This window comes from Gadus chalcogrammus, chromosome 6 (assembly GCF_026213295.1).
Source record: "Gadus chalcogrammus isolate NIFS_2021 chromosome 6, NIFS_Gcha_1.0, whole genome shotgun sequence".
NCBI classification, from domain to species: domain Eukaryota; kingdom Metazoa; phylum Chordata; class Actinopteri; order Gadiformes; family Gadidae; genus Gadus; species Gadus chalcogrammus.
In genome coordinates this window covers 26,297,402-26,319,178 of record NC_079417.1, presented here as the reverse complement: position 1 = coordinate 26,319,178, position 21,777 = coordinate 26,297,402, and the positions used below count along the sequence as shown (strand labels likewise).

Below are 21,777 nucleotides of genomic sequence, written 5' to 3'. Positions count from 1 at the left end.
CTCGCAATCAGAGTTAAATGGTACCACGAAGCTCACTTTAGATTCAATTAGTTGAACCAGGTTTTTCCGCTTTACGTTCAGTGCGCGTTCACGTGAAAGGGGCGTTTTTTGCGTAATTTTTCTCACCTTTACGATAGATCAAGCAGTCTATACAGAGCCGGTTCAGACCTCCATGGGGCCCTAGGCAAAATTCTGCCAAGGGGCCCTCCTAACTGAACCCCCAAAATGTTCAACCGTCGCACCTGACACCCAGTGCTTCCACTCATCCATTTTATTTAGCAGATCCATATTGTCCGTTTTCTGTTGAAGTGGTTGCTAGGCAAACAAATTGAGTCGTGAGAAGACTTGAGCTTAACAAAACGACATGTTTTCGATTTACAATGAACGTGTCTTTATAAAATGAAAGGAGAGTAAAATGTCATAATAAACAACGTACTAACCTCGAAACATCAAACCAATACTTCAAGCAACAGTTTGATATTTATCGGTATGATCTCACTCTATTAATAAGTGTTTATTATTTAGCATCATTGTCATAATATTTCACGAGTTTTATTTATTCACCAAGAATAAATCGTATCTGCGTCTATATTTGCCTGTGGGCTATCCAAGCAAACAAACTTCAATCTTAGTCAATATGTATCCATTACTTTCCATTTTGTTAAGTGCAGTTGTAACTATACAAGGCTACAACTAAAATTATAGAAGCTAGCAAGACGCACACAGAGACCGGGGATCCCCAAGGGCTCACCGCCCTGTAGGTCTAACACGGACTGTCCCTCCCTCTCTCCCACCAGGAGAGGAGAGATAAAGGCTTTACCTGACTGCTGCTTCCGCAGTTAATTTTCAAGTTCCTTCCTCTTCCTTTTTTCATTCCCCGAGGGATAGCTCCGCTTCATCTTTCTACACTGATGATGCAATGATGCGCATGGGTAGCTATCTGACGTCCGCGACGGACAGTTACGTTGTCAGGTTTTTTTTTTTTGGTTTTTTTTTCACGGGGCCTTTATTATAAATAATACATTTGCGGGGCCCTACGCAACGTGCGTAGTGTGCGTATTGAAAGAACCGGTACTGAGTCTATATGCGCATAAGTGAAAAGGTTCTGCATATTGTCTATAAAATAACTATGCCAAATTCAGAATTGTTCGCCATTAATCCAAATAGAATGATGATGATTTAAAAATGCATAATCAACGTCCATCCTGCCTTATTCTATCATTTAGGGAATTCACTTTAAAACACCCTATGTAAGAAAGGGATCGCATGTTTTCAACCGCTAAGAGGTAGCGGCTGTATCGTAGTGGATTAGTATAAGACCTGAACGACAGCGACCGGGGTCCAAATTCGCCGGTGTATCATCATGCATTTTACCCCCATAGATGTGGTGCCAGCACGGCCTTGAAAATATGGGTTCAAGTTCGAAATAAGCACAAAAATATAATTCCATAAGCTTTAGTGAATAAGTATTCCATGAGAATTGGGACTTCTTAAGCTTCACATAAATTCGTGTCACTTGGGAGTCGAACCCCCCGCGCAGAAATTCAAGACTGACGCGCTACCTTCACTCTAGCACTCTGTCACGGCGACACAATGCGCAACAGTGAGCATTGTCTACATAAGGTCCAAAAGGACGATTAAATAACGAACACCCTCTGATGAGAATCTGTATCTCTCATGAAGAACCCCAATTTCGTTGTTTGCACAATGACAATAAAGTCTGAAATCTGAATATCGTCAGACAATGCCAAGGGATCGGTTCTGTCCCGTAAAACCCTCTGTCTCCGGAGAGACGCCTGTACGAGAAGTGCGCCGAGGTCCACGGGAACACCCACAAATGGTGACGCCATTGTCAGAGGAGGGGCTAGGAAGCTGCGCACGCCGATTTAAGTATCCGATCTCCGGCTAGACTAAGCCGAAAAACTGCTCCCGACCAGGTTTGGTCATAAGGTCATAAGTCACCATGGTGATACAACGACGTTAAAAGAGATCGACTTTCGTGGTACAACTAACCCAGGCTTGGAGCTCAACATACCTCGCTAACCCTCTAAGCGAGCTTCATGGTACAGGGCCCAGGAAGAACACGGAGTCAGGCTTTTGGTCAACTAGGGGTTCTGTGCCTCATACACCGCTCGACTACAGAAACACCCTCTTTTATTGATTCACCAACACGTACATAGAACAGCACACCTAACTAACACACAAGGGATTCTCGGTGATGGTGGCAACAACGACACACAACAGAACAACACACAACAATGAACAATCCCAACCCATTAACCCCACTGATCATTAATAACACCAACAACTATCAACGGACCCAGAACAACAACAATAACAGCAACAATAACCGCAACAACAAGCGCTTCGAGAATCCCCCAGAATCCCCGGCACGAACCCGGAAGAGAACGAACACGTTGCGAACACTGGTCGCTACACAGCTCCCATCTGAGGGGTCAGTCGTCCCCGACGACCCCATCACCCGACACATAGTCCTTAAGGTGTTCAGGGGCCCGGCGCCGCCGGTTCGGCCGCTGAGCCCCCCTAGGGGCGACAGCCGCAGGACCAACGGCCCCATCCGGGGAGCCGGCAGGGACAGGGGAGCCGGCAGGGGAACCACGAGGAGTTCCGCCTCCCTCAGCAGCAACAACCGGGGCGAGGGGGCGGTACGGCGAGAGTCTGTCCTGGTGCAACACTACCACACGCCCCCGGGCGCCCGGCATCCGCAGCCGGTACACCACCTCGGCACCCTGTCGAGGATTTCCCCCGGTCCCTGCCAGTGGCTCCGCAGCTTAGGGCAGACCCCCCTCTTTCTGACGGGACAGTACACCCACACCCTGTCCCCTGGTGTGAACGCTCGTCCCCGGCAGCGAGTGTCATAGCCCCTCTTCTGCCTCACCCCTGAGCAGGGCTCCAGACTAACTTTCCTTGGGTGCACTGGTGCGCCTAAAGTTTTAATTTGGGTGCACCAGCACGTATTTATGGTGCACCCAAGTTTTGAGTTGTTGACGGGGGGGAAGGGGCGTTGAACCGTGCCTGCCTTGCGCTGAGTTGTTGAAGGGGGGGGGCAACTGCACCGGTTGCACCGGCAATATTTACGCCATTGATTAATAATATTTTGACCATTAAATAAATGCCTTAAATAAATGCCGAATCTGCATCTCTAATAAAGAATATCGTCGGACAATGCCAAGGGATCGGTTCTGTCCCGAAAAACCCTCTGTCTCCGGAAACGCCTGTATGTACGATAAGTGCGCCGTGGTCCATGGGAACACCCACAAATGGTGACGCCATTATCGGAGGAGGGGCTAGGAAGCTGCGCACGCCGATATAAGTAGCCGATCTCCGGGTAGACTCGCTGAAAAGCTGCTCCCGACCAGGTTTGGTTGCGAGCGTAAGTCACCAATGGTGATACAGCGACGCTTAAAGAGATCGACTTTCATGGTACAGCTAACCCAGCCTTTCAGCTCAACATACCTCGCTAACCCTCTAATCGAGCTTCGTAGTACAGGCCCCTGGATTGGGCTTCGCGGGTTTGTTTACCGGCGTTGCTATTGTTACCGGTCTTGCGTGTTCCAACGGTTTATTAGGTATCTAATAAATCGCTGTCTAATCAATACTTCATTCACTGCCTCTTCCGTGGTTATTACAATATTATGAATAGACTGCTCTGTAAAAAAATAAAATAATAATAATTATACCAGATACATTTTCAGTCGCACCGGTGCGCCCAAATAAAATATTTGGTCGCACTACCCCGAATTCTAGGCTCATGTGCGCCCAAATTAGGCGCACTCTGGAGCCCTGCCCCTGAGGCAGCCTGAGCCTGGCGGGTGTAGTCGTGGACCACCAGCAGGCAATCCCTCAGCCTGCGGAAATATTCCATAGCCGCACCCCCAGTGATCTCAGGCTCGAGAGGGGATCCGAACACCAAGTCCAGCGGTGTCCGGAGCTCCCGCCCGAACATGAGGGCAGCCGGCGTGCAGTGACTGGATTCCTGCACGGCCGTCCAATAGGACCACAGGACCAAGGGCAGGTGGCGGTCCCAGTCCCGCTGGTGCTGGCTGGTGAGGATGGCGAGCTGGGTGGCCAGGGTGCGGTTAAACCGCTCCACCAAACCGTCACTCTGGGGATGGAGCGGCGTCGTCCTGGTCTTGTGCACTACCAGCCGCCGGCAGACCTCCCCGAAGACCTGGGACTCAAAGTTCCGCCCCTGGTCGCTGTGGAGCTCGGCAGGAACCCCGAAACGGGCAAACATCTCCTCCACCAGCCTCTCCGCGGTGGTGGCAGCGCTCTGATCTGGCACCGCATACGCCTCGGGCCATTTGGTGAAGTAGTCCATTTGGTGAAGTAGGCGACGGGACGTTCCCCCTCCCCCACCCCCTGGGAGAGGACCGCACCGACCCCCACGTTACTGGCATCGGTGTCGAGGACGAAAGGGTGACCAGCGTCGGGGTACGCCAGGACCCCGACGCTGGTCGGGGTCCTGGCCAGCAGGGAACACTTGGCAGGGTTCAGCCGCAACCCGGCCTGGCGGATGGCCCCAAGAACCTCCCGCAGGTTCGCCAGCGCCCCCCCGAAATCGCGGGCGTGCACCAACAAATCGTCCAGGTACACGACACAACGACTCCGGGGGATGCTCGCTAGCACCCTCTCCATCATCCGCTCGAACGTCGCCGGTGCGTTGCATAGTCCGAACGGCATGACACGGAACTGCCACAGCCCCTGTCCAATGGTGAAGGCAGTCTTAGGTCGGGCCTCGGGCGCCAACTCCACCTGCCAGTAGCCGCTACGCAGGTCCAGGGAGCTGAACCAGCTAGACCCCCCGATAGTCCAGGGCGGCGTCGATCCGTGGAAGCGAGTACGAGTCCTTCCGGGTGACCTCGTTGAGGCGCCGGTAGTCCACGCAGAACCTCCAGCTACCGTCCTTCTTCTTCACCAGGACGGCCGGGGCCGCCCATGGACTGGACGAGGGCTCGATCACTCCCCCGGCAGCCATCTCGCGGACCTTGTCCTCCGCCGCCTGGCGCTTGGCTAATGCTAATCGGTGGGGCCGCAGGCGGATGGGCCGAGCAGAGCCGGTGTCGATGGCATGCTGCACCAACCCTGTCCGCCTGCAGTCCTCATCCCGAGCCGCAAAAATGTCCCCGTACTCCTCGAGTAACAGCCTCAGCTGCAGACTCTGCTGTACGTCGAGGCCAGCTCCACTGCGCAACCAAAACGCATTGACGGCCTCGGCGGTCTCAGGGGAAGGAAAGGTGGCAGATACAGGGCCGCGGGGAATGCAGGGACCGAGCAGAGGCAGAGGCTCCTGGGGTATAACCCGGCGACTACTCCGCTGGCCGCCGGGTAGGCGACGGGACGTTCCCCCTCCCCCACCCCCTGGGAGAGGACCGCACCGACCCCCACGTTACTGGCATCGGTGTCGAGGACGAAAGGGCGACCAGCGTCGGGGTACGCCAGGACCGGGGCCTCGGTGAGCACCGCTTGGAGTCGGGCGAAGGCCGTGGCGCAGGCGTTGTCCCAGACGTAGTTCACCGGTGTTAGTGGGGGTCGGCCAGTCCCGGACTGCAGCTGCCTTGGCCGGGTTAGTGGCTATGCCATGCTCGTTCACCACGTGCCCCAAGAACAGCGTTTCCCTGGCCAGCAGGGAACACTTGGCAGGGTTCAGCCGCAACCCGGCCTGGCGGATGGCCCCAAGAACCTCCCGCAGGTTCGCCAGCGCCCCCCCGAAATCGCGGGCGTGCACCAACAAATCGTCCAGGTACACGACACAACGACTCCGGGGGATGCTCGCTAGCACCCTCTCCATCATCCGCTCGAACGTCGCCGGTGTGTTGCATAGTCCGAACGGCATGACACGGAACTGCCACAGCCCCTGTCCAATGGTGAAGGCAGTCTTAGGTCGGGCCTCGGGCGCCAACTCCACCTGCCAGTTGCCGCTACGCAGGTCCAGGGAGCTGAACCAGCTAGACCCCCCGATAGTCCAGGGCGGCGTCGATCCGTGGAAGCGGGTACGAGTCCTTCCGGGTGACCTTGTTGAGGCGCCGGTAGTCCACGCAGAACCTCCAGCTACCGTCCTTCTTCTTCACCAGGACGGCCGGGGCCGCCCATGGACTGGACGAGGGCTCGATCACTCCCCCGGCAGCCATCTCGCGGATCTTGTCCTCCGCCGCCTGGCGCTTGGCTAATGCTAATCGGTGGGGCCGCAGGCGGATGGGCCGAGCAGAGCCGGTGTCGATGGCATGCTGCACCAACCCTGTCCGCCTGCAGTCCTCATCCCGAGCCGCAAAAATGTCCCCGTACTCCTCGAGTAACAGCCTCAGCTGCAGACTCTGCTGTACGTCGAGGCCAGCTCCACTGCCCAACCAAAGCGCATTGACGGCCTCGGCGGTCTCAGGGGAAGGAAAGGTGGCAGATACAGGGCCGCGGGGAATGCAGGGACCGGGCAGAGGCAGAGGCTCCTGGGGTATAACCCGGCGACTACTCCGCTGGCCGCCAGAGCCCCCGTGCTCCCCCCGTCCGGACTGGAGCGCCACCGTCTCCGTGCCGGCGGTGATGGTTGCTCCAGCCATGTCCATCCTGGCACCCCAACGGTTCAGCAGATCCAGGCCGATGATGCGCGAGTCACGATGTCGGCGAGCCAAAACTCATTCATCACCTCCTGGTCACCCACCCTGACGGCCAGCCACTTCCTTCCTTCCCCTCATTCCGGTCTCTTGTCCCGTAACGGTCGTCAGGCGGACGCTGGTCGCCGTCCACCCCCCCGAGAGTGCGCCGGTGGTACCCGGAAAAACGCCCGGACGCACCAGGGAGATGGTCGACCCAGTGTCCACCAGGGCCATGCAGGGTCGTGCAGGTAAAGGCCCCTGGCGCGGCCCGGGCCGCCAACCAGAGCGCACCGACCGTGGAGAGGGGCAGGAATCCGGAGCGGCGGTCCCCTCACTGGGCAGCTCCGCCGCCGTTTTCCGCCGGACGAGATGGTCTAGCCCGTGGTGCCGGTGCATCGCATCGGAAACAGCGCCGGTCAGCTCCGGACCTACGTCTGTCGTCGGGTGGTGGACGCTGTGGTGGACGCTGCCAGGGACGCTGGGGCGAGATCCAGGCCTGGAAACACTCTTCCTCGTCATCCTCGTCCTCGTCCCGCTCGTAGTCCGCCTGCCGGACGTGAGGTCGGAGGGCACCGGACGGCTGTGGGTTGGACAGCTCCTGCTCCGCCCGTTCCGCCAGCTCAAGAGCCACATCGAGGTTCGGGGGCCCGGCGAGGCGGACGTGCCGTCCCAGCCGCGGCGGGGCAAGTCCTCGGAGGAACGATTGAAGGGCTAGTTCCTCCCTAGCCGCAGCAGGGAAGTCTGGGTAGCCCCGTTGGGCGTACAGCAGTACGTCCGCTGCGTAGGCCCCCAAACGTTCCCCCTCCTGGTGGCGGCAGCTGGTCAGCAACTCCCGGCTGTGGCTCACGACCCTCCGCTGCCCGAAACGCCTCTCCAAGGCCAGGGTCAGGGCCTGGAGGTCCAGCTGGTCTGCTGGGGCCAGGTCCAGCAGAACCTGCAACGCCGTTCCCTCCAAAGCTAGGGCAAGCTGGGCGGCGGACTCGTCCATACCCCAGCAGTAGTATCGCGCAGCGATCCTCAACTGCGCCAGGTAAGGTTCCAGTGGCGTTGCTCCAGAAAACTTGGGCAGCCTGGCCACCAGGTGGCGACCAACCGCCGCCGATCCTGCGACACCACCAACGGCCACTGGGTGGTGCTATTTCGCAGCCGTCGCGCCAAGCCATTCCTCCGAGTCTTCCTCCTTTGGACGCGTCATGTCGGAAAACGTGTCTTTTTCCATAATCCCACTTCTGACACCAATGTAGCGCCGACCAGGAAGAACACGGAGTCAGGCTTTTGGTCAACTAGGGGTTCTGTGCCTCATACACCGCTCGACTACAGAAACACCCTCTTTTATTGATTCACCAACACGTACATAGAACAGCACACCTAACTAACACACAAGTCATTCTCGGTGATGGTGGCAACAACGACACACAACAGAACAACACACAACAATGAACAATCCCAACCCATTAACCCCACTGAGCATTAATAACACCAACAACTAGCAACGGACCCAGAACAACAACAATAACAGCAACAATAACGATATTTATGTTATTATAACTCTAGTTCTATGATTGTAGGCGTAGCCGTCTAGGCTTCGCCTTATGGGCTTTCCCGTGGGGGCTGAAAATTCTAACTATGCACCTATCAGCGTGGGCACCGCCCACATTTCCCACGGTATCGTGTCTATATAACGCGGCGTATACCGTTGCTCATCCTCCACGCTTTTCTTTCAGCATTTGGAGGGTACAGCAGGTGGGAAACTAGACGGCTACGCCTACAATCATAGAACTAGAGTTATAATAACATAACTATCGTTCTATTTCATGTAGGCTACGCCGTCTAGGCTTCGCCTTATGGGCTAAGGTGAAGCTGCGAGCGGAGCCCGATCAATGTACTCCTGCTGGACCCCAGTCAAAGTCACCAGAGCACATTAAGACTCAAAAAGCTAAGGAAGTGTAAAACACAACAGCTTGATAAAAAACGAATTCCTCCTAGATCAAGCAAGGCAATGATCAAGGGAGAAAAAAGTGAGTCTGTAAAGACGGACCTAATGGAAACCTAATGGACGGTTTCCATTAGGTCCGCTACCACCGGGGGCGGAGCTACGGAATCCAGCTCTCCAAAAATGGGACTCTCTCGGCCGTTTCTTATTTGAAGAAAACGGCGGGAGTGCCAAGCTGGTAAACAAAACCACCAGACAATTGGCGAGCCAATAGAAAACTCCCTAGCCTGTTTTTCATTTGAAAAAAGGTGGAAGAATAAGACTGGTAATCAAGTCCAACTCGCCAGCCGGCGAGAGGAAATCCAACCACGCCGCTTTAAAGAACATGTCTATATTCTTAAGCCGTAAAAGGGGTCCCGGACTCCAGCACAGAGTTGCCGAGTGAGCCCCTGGACATGTCTAACATGTAAAAACGGACAAAGGGGCCGGGGGAAGACCATGACGCAGCCGCGCAGATGTCTTCCACCGAAACGCCCTTGAGTAGAGCCGTTGAAGCGGCCATGCTCCGTGTGGAGTGAGCTTTAACGCCCAACGTTGGCGCCAAGCCCTGCCGAGAGTAGGCTAAGCAAACACCCTCACATATCCTGCGAGAAAACCGCTGCTTAGAGAGAGCGCGGCCCCTGCTAGCATCGCTATAAAACACAAACAACTGTTGTGTGGTGCGGAACGCGGCCGAGCGATTCACGTACATAGCCATTGCCGAACCGGGCACAGGAGATGCAACTCCGCCTCCGCCTCACTAGAATGAGGCGGGGGGTGAAAAGCCTTAAGCACAATATCCCTCGACCGAAAATAACTATTAATGTTCTTCGGGAGGAACGCAGGATTAGGTCTGAGCAATGCGAAGGAGCTGTCCTCGTTTAGCAACAAGCAACTCGGGCTGACAGACAGAGCGGTTAGCTCACCGGCCCGCTTTGCAGAAACCAAAGCCAACAAGAGCGCCGTCTTAAATGACAGGGCATCCAAAGGGGCCTGAGAAAGAGGCTCGAAAGGATCCCTGGACAATCCGCGCAACACGTGGGGAGATCCCAGCGTGGTGTAAGCACGCGTGAAACAGGCCTAACCCGTCTAGCCCCACGCAAGAATCTCTTGACTAGTGGACGGCTGAAGATCGGTCCACCATCACAGCCTGCATGGCCAGCCGAAACGGCTGCCGCATAGACCTTGATAGTGGAGAAGGCCAAACCTTTTTCCAATATGTTTTGCAGAAACGAAAGCACGCTTCCCACCTCACATTGAGATGGGACAGCGTGGTTCGTCTCACACCAATTAGAGAAGGCGCACCACTTCGCCGCATAGAGGGAAGAAGTAGAAGGCGCACGAGCACTCTGAATAGTGTTGATAACCGTCTCAGGCAAACCTTTGCCCTGCAGGATCAACCTCTCAGGAGCCAAACCAACAGCCGTCCCGAGACATCAGGCGGGTGGTGCACCGTCCCGTGGGCCTGTGAAAGCACATCCGGCCTGAAGGGTACTGGCCAAGGCGCCGACCGCGAGAGCGCGGCCAGCTCTGGAAACCACAGAGCTGAACGGTTCTCCGGGGCCACTAATATCAGGGACAGTCTCTCCTGTCTGACCCGTTCCAGAAGAGGAAGGATCAGCTGGAGCGGGGGAAACGCATACAAGAGAGCCCGCGGCCAAGGTGTGTGTGCCAACGCATCTACCCCCAACGGGGGAAGATCCCGAGGGCTGAGGGAGAACCACCACCTGCAGTGCGTGTTCTCCCTGGACGCGAAGAGGTCCACCTGTGCTGTCCCGAACCTCTGCCAGATCAGTCTGACAATGTCGGGATGTAACCGCCACTCGTCTCGGCGGGGACCGCCTCGAGACATGAGGTCCGCCCCAAAGTTCTGGGCGCCCGCGATATGCAGGGCTCTCAGACTGAGGAGATACTGATGAGCCCAAAGCCAGAGCTCGACCGCCTTTCGGTGGAGAGCAGGGGAGCGGCCGCGCACCAGGTGAAAGAAATGCAACAGCATTTTCCTCACAGCGTCGAGCTCCAACACATTTAAGTGTGCTGTAGTGGGCGTGCGCCACTCGTCCCCGACCGAGTGAGAGAGGCACGTTCCTCCCCAACCCGTCAATGAGGCATCTGTGAAGACCACTACGTAGGACGCCACCCTGCCCAGGGGAACACCCCTGAGAAGGGCGGAGGGTCTTTTCCAATATTCCAGGTCTGGCGACACCGAACGGGAAACGAGGAGCACCCTGAGCTTGTGTCGCCTGGAGTCTAACCGTTGGCGAGCAAACCCCCGCTGGAGTCTGCGCATAAAAAGCAGACCCAGGGGGACCACGGGGTGGGCAGCTGCCATCAGCCCTAACAGGCGCATGGTGGACAGTGCGGTCACGTTTCTGCGAACGCGAAAACGAGAGAGCGTCGACAGGATGGCGTCTCGCCGAGGAGGTGAAAGCATCGCAGTCATGGTGGCTGAGTCTAGGCAAAGCCCCAAGTAGACTGTCTGCCGGCTGGGGAGCGGGGAGCTCTTCTCCCAGTTGATGGCAAAACCCAGGAAGGCGAGATGGTTTATCACCAACATGGTGTCCCTTCTCGCGGTCTCTTCTGAGTTGCTCAGAAGAAGCAGGTCATCTAGGTAGAAGAGAATCCTCTTTTCCTGACGCCTGAGCGGTTCCAACGCCGTGTCCACACACTTCGAGAAGGTGCGCGGAGTCAGGGAATAGCCGAACGGCAGACACTGGTACTCGTATGCCATCCCCATAAAGGCAAAGCAGAGAAACTTCCTGTGCGCCTGCCGAACAGGGACGTGGAAGTAATCATCCTTGAGATCCAGGGATGTGAACCAATCGCCCTCTCTCACACACCGGAACAACGCTCCGACAGTGAGCATTCTGAACTTCCTCGTGGCAACGGATCTGTTGAACACGCGAAGATCCAGAATAGGTCTCTTTTCCCCTGGCTTCTTGGAAACCAGGAAGTAGCGGGAATAAAACCCTAGGTGAGACTCGTGGGGGGGAACGACAGTGATGGCCCCCTTTACCAAGAGACGTGTCACCTCTGCTGCCAGAGCCCTGCTCGCAGCCGGGTCCCGTAGCGTGGTCTCCACCAACCCCATAAAGGGTGGGGGACGACGCTTGAACTGTATGGGATGGCCCCATCTCAACGTGGTGTCCAACAACGATGGCAGAACGCACCGCTCTTGCCAACACGCATAGCGGTCGGAGAGAGGGCGAGCCGACAGCTGAGGAAGACCGTCCAGGAATAACCCGTATTCCTCTGCCCCTACCGCCTCCACACTGCGTGTGAGCCAAGGGGGGCTTCCCATGAAAGGGAGGAGGCTCAGCGAGCGTAGGAGACGTACCAGATCCAGCCGCTGTAAAAACAACGAGCTGTCTAGACGTCGCGCTCGTGCCCGCTGAACAGGGAGCGAGCCGTCCGGCCGCCACACCTGTGCGCATGCGCTGTCCGCAGGCTGTAGCCACAGCGCGCGGACCCGTCTCCTCACCAAAAATGTGGGGAACTGGGAGACCGGTACAAGCGGCCGTATCCACGGGCTCGTGCAACGAGTCTCTGATCCGTCCACGAGGCTCCAAGGGACGCCGCTTCTTAGAAGCAGGTGAACCAGAGGCCATGTGAACACGCCGTCCGACCGCCACCCTACAGCCACAGGGCTGAGAGGGGGGAAGAGGCAACATGGAGGAACGCACCACAAGCGTAGTACCCAGGTGGCCTGAGGAATATCTTCTTAAGAAGATAAGGAATATCTTATCTTCTTAATAGTAGTTCTCAATTTCTCGCTGATAAGCACAAGTGCTGAAAGAAAAGGGAGGATGAGCAACGGTATTCACCGCGCTATATACACGATACCGTGGGAAATGTGGGCGGTGCCCACGCTGATAGGTGCATAGTTTGAATTTTCAGCGCGCGCTGAGGCGCGCACGGGACAAGCCCATAAGGCGAAGCCTAGACGGCGTAGCCTACATGAAATAGAACTGCAACCACCAATGGTCAGATGATGCAACGCATCGTAGCAACTTAGGAGACTGATTAATTTGTTGAGAGCTACCAGTATGACTGTACAGACATTCATTTGGTGAATAGGGTTCCACGTTAAATGAGGAGGACAAGACCAGGGCTCAATTTTCAAAATGTTACAATTATATTAGGGTGATGTTTCTTACTTTTTTCTTTTATAATGAAGTTACACATTAAAAGAATAAAGTAATATTCCAAAAACATTACATAATTTGTATTTATGTTTAAGCTTTGTGATCTGGTGCAAAATATTTCGATGAAAAGTTATCACAACCACCCTTAAATAAGGTTAGACATTCTGATGTTTGACACAAAATATTTTCTTTATGAAAACTTCCTTCAAGTAATGAAAATCTAGATAGATATTCCTTCATCAGCAGATTTTTTTAGGACCCGCATTGATTTAGCATCCGTGATTATTACTTTGTCACATTACGTATGTTAGGACGTTTCAAGTCCGGATCAGAAAGTTTGAGGCACACATCGTAACAAGATGGCTGCGCCTGTCACAGACGTCCTGTGAATGAACCATTCATCATATGCATGAAACATGGAAAAATCACGACCTGCAACTGAGTGAGGTGACACTTTGTATGAGTTACTGACACTGTACATAATGGTCACAGCGAAAAATTCATTTAGGATTTCCTTCGGAATAATAATAAAAAAAAGTATGCTTCAGGAGAGATCGCACTTATGGGACAAAATTCAGCAATACTTGAAATAAAAAAAGTTATTTTCCCATTCTTAATAATGCATTGGATAGGCCTGTATGTTTCTTCCCACGTTTCAAATTTCCATTCTGCCTGAACATAGATCCATTCATTATTACGAAAATATCAGATGACTTTTCCTCATTAAAGATAGCCCATATAGCTTTCTTAACACCAATATGTTATAAATGTGTGCAAGGAAATGCACTGCAACAATACAGTGTTAGCATATGTTTCGGAAAAACTGCAACCAGTCATGATCAGAAGATTCAAGGCAACTCATCGTAGAGACAGCGCAAACGTATGTGAACAAATCTTTCAGCGTCTTCATGAAGCTTAGGAAAGATCAATGTGTTTGTTGAGAGCTTGCTACCAGTATTAATTTATTATAGTGACTTCATTTAGGTGATCAGGGTTTGGTTAAGACCAGGGCTCAGGAAACACATGCGATTTCATTTATGAATAATGAATAAAATGTTGCAAATATGGTATAGAAATGTTTCTCAAATGTTTAATCTGGAATAATAAAGTTACAAATCAGAAGAATCAGTATTATAAATATAAAACACTGCACATTTTATTTTAGCTTTGTGTTATGTTGCAAATAATGTAGCATAGAAGCCATTTGATTAACATCAAATCATTGATTTAAGAAATAATTTATTTTTAGTAATGAAAATCTAGAAGCAGGTAGGCCTATGCAAATTAACATGTATGTCCGTCAGAGGGATGTGTTAGAACTTGTCACATGTTATTATATAACAGAAAAGAATAAGCAGGACTAACACAATTTGCCGACATTTGGCGGAGAAGATCTCAAGTCAGGATCAGAAAGTCTGAGGCACCAATCGTAACAAGCTGGCTGCGCCTTTCACGGAAAGCCGTGAACAAACCTTTCATCATTTGCATGAAACTTGGAAAGATCATAGCAATGAGCAAGCGAGGTGAAAATATATATGATTTGACTCACTGTGTGAGTAACGGTCTCATCAATACCTTTCTTTTGGCGTGTTGCATGTTTCAACTGCACTTTTCTTCATTAACACACCACCGATCAAGACATTGAGATGTTGTTTTTGATTAAAAAAAACTGCAACCACCAATGGTCAGATGATGCAACACATCGTAGCAACTTAGGAGACTGATTAATTTGTTGAGAGCTACCAGTATGACTGTACAGTACACATTCATTTGGTGAATAGGGTTCCACGTTAATTGAGGACGACAAGACCAGGGCTCACATTTTGTGAACATGAATTTTCAAAATGTTACAATTATATTATGGTGATGTTTCTTACTTTTTTTTTTATGATGAAGTTACACATTAAAAGAATAGTAATATTCCAAAAACATTATATAATTTGTATTTATGTTTAAGCTTTGTGATCTGGTGCAAAATATTTAGATGAAAAGTTATCACAACCACCCTTAAATAAGGTTAGACATTCTGATGTTTGACACAAAATATTTTCTTGATGAAAACTTCCTTCAAGTAATGAAAATCTAGATAAATATTCCTTCATCAGCAGATTTTTTTAGGACCCGCATTGATTTAGCATCCGTGATTATTACTTTGTCACATTACGTATGTTAGGACGTATCAAGTCCGGATCAGAAAGTTTGAGGTAGTAATGTTCTATTTCATGTAGGCTACGCCGTCTAGGCTTCGCCTTATGGGCTTGTCCCGTGCGCGCCAACCTATCAGCGTGGGCACCGCCCACATTTCCCACGGTATCGTGTATATAGCGCGGTGAATACCGTCGCTCATCCTCCCTTTTCTTTCAGCACTTGTGCTTATCAGCGAGAAATTGAGAACTACTATTAAGAAGAAGATGAAGACTTAAACACGGATCTCCCGAGCCGGTGGCAGCGGCTCGGGCGAGGCAGCGGACAAACGGCCCCTTTTCAGGGCCACCTGAGAGCGCTCCTGGAGCTAGGTCCTTTTCAGGACTCCTTTGCGCCTCCTGTCCCGCCTCCCTGGCACCGGGTGACGGGCACTTGGCGTGCTCTGTGTGCCTCGGCACCGACCACGCCGAGGCTGCTATGGCGGCCCCCGTCTCCTGTGTCGCCTGCCGGGAGCTGCCTGAAGAGGGGATCCTCTCCAGGCATCTCTTCTTTTCCCCTGCGGTGGACCTGACGCGATGGCATCATCGACGCCGACGACGACGCCTCCATGGACGGCGACTCGGCGTCCGGTTTTTCCCGCTCTTGGGTTACAACCGCCACCGTCGCGGGGAGATCATGGGTGAGGCGGCGGCCATCAAAGGGTTTCCCATGCCGGCCCCGCCTCTCGCCCCCGTATCTGACGATATGCAGGGCGAATGCTTTCGCACCCCATGTGCTTCCCGGCGGGTTACCCCTTGTTCCCGCCTGTGCAGCACTTGTTTACTGCTGCAGGACCCTTCTACCCTGAAGGCTCCGGTAAGCGAGGGGGATCCCTCGCCTGGAGCCTCCACTGGCAGCGCTTCTCTGTCCGGGCGCCGGATGGCGCCCTAACGAAAAGCCGCTGCTCCCCGACCGCCTCCAGATGCAGATTGGAGGCAATCCGCGGCGGCGGTCAACAACATCGCCCTGCTCTCCTCTGCCATGGTCTCCTTGTTTGCTGACAGGGAGGCCTACGGCCCGGAGGAAGCCGCGAGATGGCTGGCGGTTTCCCGCTTTTTCCAGCGCCATCCTCCAGCTATGCCAGCCGATAGCCGTTTCGGCCGGCCGGCATATGGCGTGGGCTACCATGATTCAAAGGGTCATATGGCTCTCCCACACTGCGGTGCAGGAACGAGAGCGGGCCAGCCTCGTCCAGGGTCCACTAGCGCCTGATGGCCTATTTGGTCCCCGGTTCTCCGAGGTACTCACGCACCAGCAGTCAGTCCGTGAGAATGGTTCCCGGTTCGGGGCGATTCTCACGGGCTCCTCCCACCAGCAGGCTGGGAGGAGGCGGGATGATGACTGAGAATGCGTGTGATTAATTACATAGCCATAAAAGTGATCTTGGAACAGGGTAGGGTCTTCTTTTTGTAAAAATGTGCCAATTGTGAACCCATATCGCGGAACAGCCCGAGATGAAGCCTCGAACGTCACACGCTACGTCATTTCGCCTATGGGAATCCTACTCGATACGGAGCTTCGCTGGGGGAGTTCTATGACTCTAGTTCTATGATTGTAGGCGTAGCTGTCTAGGCTTCGCCTTATGGGCTTGTCCCCCTGAAAATTCAAACTGCACCTATCAGCGTGGGCACCGCCCACATTTCCCACGGTATCGTGTATATAGCGCGGTGAATACCGTCGCTCATCCTCCACGCTTTTCTTTCAGCATTTGGAGGGTACAGCAGGTGGGAAACTAGACGGCTACGCCTACAATCATAGAACTAGAGTTATAATAACATAACTATCGTTCTATTTCATGTAGGCTACGCCGTCTAGGCTTCGCCTTATGGGCTAAGGTGAAGCTGCGAGCGGAGCCCGATCAATGTACTCCTGCTGGACCCCAGTCAAAACGACCTAAGTCACCAGAACACATTAAGACTCAAAAAAGCCAAGGAAGTGTAAAACACAACAGCTTAATAAAAAACTAATTCCTCCTAGATCAAGCAAGGCAATGATCAAGGGAGAAAAAAGTGAGTCTGTAAAGACTCCGGCTCTAATCCGTGCTTCATGGAACCCATGAAAAGGAAAAGAAAAAAACCAGAGCAACACGGTTTCCATTAGGTCCGCTACTACCGGGGACGGAGCCACATAATCCGGCTCTCCAATAAGGGGACTCTCTCGGCCGTTTTTAGAAGAAAAAACGGCGGGAGTGCCACACTGGCAAACCAAGCCACCTGACAATTGCCGAGCCAATAGAAAAACCTCCCTAGCCTGTTTTTCATTTGAAAAAAGGTGGGAGAGTGAGACTGGTAATCAAGTCCAACTCGCCAGCCGGCGAGAGGAAATTCAACCACGCCGCTTTAAAGAACATGTCTATATTCTTAAGCCGTAAAAGGGGTCCCAGACTCTAGCACAGAGTTACAGAGTGAGCCCCTGGACATGTCTAACATGTACAAACGGACAAAGGGGCCGGGGGAAGACCAAGACGCAGCCGCGCAGATGTCTTCCACCGAAACGCCCTTGAGCAGAGCCGTTGAAGCGGCCACGCTCCGTGTGGAGTGAGCTTCAACGCCCAACAGTGGCGCCAAGCCCTGCCGAGAGTAGGCTAAGCAAACACCCTCACATACCCAGCGAGAAAACCGCTGCTTAGAGAGAGCGCGGCCCCTGCTAGCGTCGCTATAACACACAAACAACTGTTGTGTGGAGCGGAACGCGGCCGAGCGATTCACGTACATAGCCAATGCCCGAACCGGGCACAGGAGATGCAACTCCGCCTCCGCCTCACTAGAATGAGGCGGGGGGTGAAACGCCTTAAGCACAATATCCCTCGACCGAAAATAACTATTAATGTTCTTCGGGAGGAACGCAGGATTAGGTCTGAGCAACGCAAAGGAGCTGTCCTCGTTTAGCAACAAGCAACTCGGGCTGACAGACAGAGCGGTTAGCTCACCGGCCTGCTTGGCAGAAACCAAGGCCAACAAGAGTGCCTTCTTAAATGACAAGGCATCCAAGGGGGCCTGAGAAAGAGGCTCGAAAGGATCCCTGGACAATCCGCGCAACACGGTGGGGAGATCCCAGCGTGGTGTAAGCACGCGTGAAAACAGGCCTAACCCGTCTAGCCCCACGCAAGAATCTCATGACCAGTGGATGGCTGAAGATCGGTCCACCATCACAGCCTGCATGGCCAGCCGAAACGGCTGCCGCATAGACCTTGATAGTGGAGATGGCCAAACCTTTTTCCAATAAGTTTTGCAGAAACGAAAGCACGCTTCCCACCTCGCATTGAGATGGGACAGCGTGGTTCCTCTCACACCAATTAGAGAAAGGCGCACCACTTCGCCGCATAGAGGGAAGAAGTAGAAGGCGCACGAGCGCTCTGAATAGAGTTGATAACCGTCTCAGGCAAACCTTTGCCCTGCAGAATCAACCGCTCAGGAGCCAAACCAACAGCCGTCCCGAGACATCGGGCGGGTGGTGCACCGTCCCGTGGGCCTGTGAGAGCGCATCCGGCCTGAACGGTACTGGCCACGGCGCTGACCGCAAGAGCGCGGCCAGCTCTGGAAATCACAGAGCTGAACGGTTCTCCGGGGCCACTAATATCAGGGACAGACTCTCCTGTCTGACCCGTTCCAGAAGAGGAAGGATCAGCTGGAGCGGGGGAAACGCATACAAGAGAGCCCGCGGCCAAGGTGTGTGTGCCAACGCATCTACCCCCAACGGGGGAAGATCCCGAGGGCTGAGGGAGAACCACCACCTGCAGTGCGTGTTCTCCCTGGACGCGAAGAGGTCCACCTGTGCTGTCCCGAACTTCTGCCAGATCAGTCTGACAATGTCGGGATGTAACCGCCACTCGTCTCGGCGGGGACCGCCTCGAGACATGAGGTCCGCCCCAAAGTTCTGAACGCCCGCGATATGCAGGGCTCTCAGACTGAGGAGATACTGATGAGCCCAAAGCCAGAGCTCGACCGCCTTTCGGTGGAGAACAGGGGAGCGGCCGCGCACCAGGTGAAAGAAATGCAACAGCATTTTCCTCACAGCGTCGAGCTCCAACACATTTAAGTGTGCTGTAGTGGGCGTGCGCCACTTGTCCCCGACCGAGTGAGAGAGGCACGTTCCTCCCCAACCTGTCAATGAGGCGTCCGTGAAGACCACTACGTAGGACGCCACCCTGCCCAGAGGAACACCCCTGAGAAGGGCGGGGGGTCTTTTCCAATATTCCAGGTCTGGCGACACCGAACGGGAAACGAGGAGCACCCTGAGCTTGTGTCGCCTGGAGTCTAACCGTTGGCGAGCAAACCACCGCTGGAGTCTGCGCATAAAAAGCAGACCCAGGGGGACCACGGGGTGGGCAGCTGCCATCAGCCCTAACAGGCGCATGGTGGACAGTGCGGTCACGTTTCTGCGAACGCGAAAACGAGAGAGCGTCGGCAGGATGGCGTCTCGCCGAAGAGGCGAAAGCATCGCAGTCATGGTGGCTGAGTCTAGGCAAAGCCCCAAGTAGACTGTCTGCCGGCTGGGGAGCGGGGAGCTCTTCTCCCAGTTGATGGCAAAACCCAGGAAGGCGAGATGGTTTATCACCAACATGGTGTCCCTTCTCGCGGTCTCTTCTGAATTGCTCAGAAGAAGCAGGTCATCTAGGTAGAAGAGAATCCTCTTTTCCTGACGCCTGAGCGGTTCCAACGCCGTCTCCACACACTTCGAGAAGGTGCGCGGAGCCAGGGAATAGCCGAACGGCAGACACTGGTACTCGTATGCCATCCCCATAAAGGCAAAGCGGAGAAACTTCCTGTGCGCCTGCCGAACAGGGACGTGGAAGCAGGCGCGGTCTTTGCATAGAGGCGTTGCTAGGCAACGGCCTCTGGCCCCTCCAACTGTAGGGGCCACTCCTGACTGGGAGCTGCAAACTTCCCATAGGCCTACAGCTGGTAATTGGGGCCCTTTGGACAGTAATTCACAGATAAATGTTGATTTTTTTCTTAATTGGTGATTTTTTGTATGTTTAAATTGGAAAGAAGAACAACAGAATAAATTACAAAGAAATACCGATTACGTGCACACCCCCTCTCTTTCGCGTTAAAATGGAATATTCCATCCATGCAGTTGTTGTGACTCGTGAGCAAAGACGTGAACTTAGCAACATTAGCAACATGAAGCGCCACTACCCAAGTGGCGCTACAAAAAGAAAAAAGAAGGAAGAGGCTAAACTAAAAACAGATGCTCTCCCAAAATTAACAAGCTTTTTTAGCGTGACAACACCACCGGACACGAATGTTTTGGTGGAGGGGGAGGGGGGGGAGGAGGTGCCGCCGGGCCCGGCTGTTGATGCAGCAGGAGGAGGAGGAGAGGAGCTAAAAGCATCGTGCACTGATGACAAAGATGACGAAAATGCCGTGGAGGATGCGGTGAGTAGGCCTACTGCTGCCGTTTCTGATTCTGACCACCCAGAAGAAAGTGATGCTCTAAGTGATGACCCGGGTTTGTGGCCCACAGTAGTCAATGACAGGGAACGGTGCGAATTGGTTAAAAGAGATAAAAAGATATGTTTATTGATTGCACATATAAAAAATACAGTTAGCACTGAAAGCTTCAATTTCCTTTTAAAACTATTTTTGTTAAATAAATATTTTGCATTTTGACATACGATGGTGTGATATCTGAAAACTTATTTCTCGCATATGAATGTTGAGGGCCCCACTAGCTAAATTCGCCTTGAGCCCCCAAATTGCTAAGTCCGCCACTGCGCGGAAGTAATCATCCTTGAGATCCAGGGATGTGAACCAATCGCCCTCTCTCACACACCGGAACAACGCTCCGACAGTGAGCATTCTGAACTTCCTCGTGGAAACGGATCTGTTGAACACGCGAAGATCCAGAATAGGTCTCTTTTCCCCTGGCTTCTTGGAAACCAGGAAGTAGCGGGAATAAAACCCTAGTTGAGACTCGTGGGGGGGAACGACAGTGATGGCCCCCTTTACCAAGAGACGTGTCACCTCTGCTGCCAGAGCCCTGCTCGCAGCCGGGTCCCGTAGCGTGGTCTCCACCAACCCCATAAAGGGTGGGGGACGACGCTTGAACTGTATGGGATGGCCCCATCTCAACGTGGTGTCCAACCACGATGGCAGAACGCACCGCTCTTGCCAACACGCATAGCGGTCAGAGAGAGGGCGAGCCAACAGCTGAGGAAGACCGTCCAGGAATAACCCGTATTCCTCTGCCCCTACCGCCTCCACACTGCGTGTGAGCCAAGGGGGGCTTCCCATGAAAGGGAGGAGGCTCAGCGAGCGTAGGTGACGTACCAGATCCAGCCGCTGTAAAAACAACGAGCTGTCTAGACGTCGCGCTCGTGCCCGCTGAACAGGGAGCGAGCCGTCCGGCCGCCGCACCTGTGCGCATGTGCTGTCCGCAGGCTGTAGCCACAGCGCGCGGACCCGTCTCCTCACCTATAATGTGGGGAACTGGGAGACCGGTACAACAACGAGTGCAACGAGTCTCTGATCCGTCCACGAGGCTCCAAGGGACGCCGCTTCTTAGAAGCAGGTGAACCAGAGGCCATGTGAACACGCCGTCCGACCGCCACCCTACAGCCACAGGGCTGAGAGGGGGGAAGAGGCAACATGGTGGAACGCACCACAAGCGTAGGACGCAGGTGGCCTGAGGAATATCGGTCTTTAGGTACCATGTAGCCTACCGGTGTTCGGCCGAACGGTCTTTACTTTTTATTTTTTTAATAGGGAAAGAAAAAGTAGGAGCAAGCTTCCGGAACTTACCGGTCCGTGGCGCTGCTCTACCCGGCTGCTGCGGAACCGGGGCTGGAGTCTGAGGCGGCCCCCTGGAATGCTGGGACCGGCCTGGACCCCGCCTCCTCCCAGCCTGCTGGTGGGAGGAG

The 21,777-nt window shown here is 53.7% G+C and overlaps 1 non-coding gene across 1 annotated transcript; it reads right to left on the bottom strand.

Annotated features, from left to right (window-relative positions):
• Positions 1 to 14,132: 14,132 nt before the first annotated feature.
• On the bottom strand, positions 14,133 to 14,231 carry LOC130384991 (small nucleolar RNA U13). The gene has a single exon (XR_008895959.1). It is a non-coding gene; the product is annotated as a small nucleolar RNA U13 (small nucleolar RNA).
• Between the last annotated feature and the right edge of the window lie 7,546 nt (positions 14,232 to 21,777).